The following is a 2,182-nucleotide window of genomic DNA, read 5'->3' as shown; positions in this document are numbered from 1 at the left end:
CAAGTGCAGCTTTAATTAAAAATAAAAACAGAGCAAAAACATGGTAAAAGGTAATCCAAAACACAGGGTGAAAGAAAACACAACAAAACCGATACAATAGTGCAGAAACTATCAAAAGAACTATGCAAAGAACTACACTCTAAAAACGGCTGAGTTATTTTTTAAACCAAACTGCTCGGCTGAGTCTGTTGGGTTATTTTGTTGGGTTATTTTATTTCTTTTTAAACACTTTTAGGTAGTTTCAATTTATCAGGTGTTGGGGTAAACCTGCTGGGTTGTATCAGGGAAGCGCTGGGTTTTTTAACGCGCCTTGAAGATGTATAAATCGCTCACCAACTGTCATTTTGGAAGAACTACAGGGCAGAGCCACGGCTTTCAACTGTTTTAAGGTACGTTTATTTAATATTTTCATTAATAATTATTTTAAATTGGCAGAATTATAACTTTTTTTTTCGCAGCAACAATACTTTTAAACTTCTACATGCCAACATTAGTTGTTAAATGATGAACAGTTTACTTCAAACGGCCATTCTACGTGTAATGGTACTCGAATAATCATGTTAAGGTATCTGAGATGACAGATTAATACAGTTTTATTAAGTTTCAGACAGTGCCGGAAGGCTGAAATATGTGAATATCTGTGAAAAAATAGAGGAAAGAGTTGTTTCTGACACCGTCGGACCATAGGTCTAAAAGAACCGATGATCCGGTTCCAATAAACCGGTTCAGTAATTCTTGAACAAAGTGATTCCTGGAAAAGAATCAACATCTCAGGGCCTCAATACATTTCAAAGTGCGGGCACACACAGCAAGTGACTTAAGTTAGGCGCGTTGTGATTTTTTATGCTTGTGTGGTTTATAAAGTCTACTTACATATGTAAATACAGGTTTTTGGTAAGTCATAATTCAAAATGTTGTTTTTTCCTGTCAGAAGAGCACATGGATATATTTGTGAGAGAAAAACTCGTCGAGTGCTGTCTTATTGAGGCGTCTAACGGTATGTTTATTATACATTTTACAGATTTTAAATGCATGATTGTCTGTGATAATCAACTAACGTTAACCCTCGCATAACTTAAACGCACATATAATTTTGTTTGTGCTACAGTTAAAGCTGCACTTTGTAACTTTATGTTCAGAATGTACATAATTAATGAGCGAATACATCATATACCTATTTTTCCAGATCATGTTTTTGACTTGATCACTTTGGTGGTAACGTTACACCTATAAGTGTTTATATATGGACTATTTTAAAGCTGCGGAGTAACCCAGTACCTGCGTGACTTGTCATAGACATTTCTGTGTGTGAGTATGCAGTGTGATCTCCCATATCTGTGTGCCAGTTACTGTTCATGTGTGTTTGATATAGCCAGCATGTTAACATAAAACTGTGATTATACTGACTGGAACATCCTATTGATTACACAGTTTAAAAGCACACCTTTCAGTCAATCACTATAGCACTTTCCGCTTCTGTAGACCTACTCATAGGTGAATTTAACTCATAATCATGATGGACTAAATTTTATGATGAATTTCACAGTTAATCACACTGAATCATTACATTAAAACAATCTGTATTTTGTTTACTTTATTTTATAGGTTGGAACAAACATGGAATTTCTTAACTGAGCAGAGTACACAATACCCCATCCATTCGTCATGGAGATTTAAAAATGCCAGCAGATGTCTCAGGCATTGATCACAATCAATGGACAGGTATGGATATTCTGGATCATTTTCAAAAAAAAATAGCAAATTGTATATTTAATTGCGTTTTTCGACATATGGAAGCATAAATTGTGACATAGTCCAAAACACAATTGAAAAGCATTTGAATTTCAGATGACTTGCATGGAAACCTGTCAATTCGTGTCAAGGGTGGGACTATACTATGGGGCATGTTTGTATTGGGAGATATTTTGTAGTTTTTACCTAAAATTTCTCACTGTTTGCACTCTGATGCATGTCAGCAAAACAACATTGCAGTTCTACTCTTTATTTTATTCCTCGGGTGAAAAGCATTTGGTTAATGGTGAATATTGACCAATAATACCATGTGGCTCCAACGAAACAGTATTTTTTTTTTTCAAGATTTGCAATTGTGTCTGGATTATGTCACAGTTTGTCACATGTGGAAAAGTAATTTGCAATTCCTTTTGAAAATTGTCCTTCCATA

At 34.9% G+C, this 2,182-nt stretch overlaps 1 long non-coding RNA gene across 1 annotated transcript; it reads left to right on the top strand.

Annotated features, from left to right (window-relative positions):
* The first annotated feature begins 273 nt into the window (after positions 1-273).
* Positions 274-1,735, top strand: LOC132111213 (uncharacterized). The gene is made up of 3 exons (XR_009424763.1): positions 274-389; positions 932-997; positions 1,606-1,735. It is a non-coding gene; the product is annotated as an uncharacterized LOC132111213 (long non-coding RNA).
* The last annotated feature ends 447 nt before the right edge of the window (positions 1,736-2,182 follow it).

This window comes from Carassius carassius, chromosome 30 (genome assembly GCF_963082965.1).
Source record: "Carassius carassius chromosome 30, fCarCar2.1, whole genome shotgun sequence".
In the NCBI taxonomy this organism is placed as follows: domain Eukaryota; kingdom Metazoa; phylum Chordata; class Actinopteri; order Cypriniformes; family Cyprinidae; genus Carassius; species Carassius carassius.
Note: the sequence above shows the minus strand (reverse complement) of the source record. Positions and strands in the feature narration are given on the sequence as shown.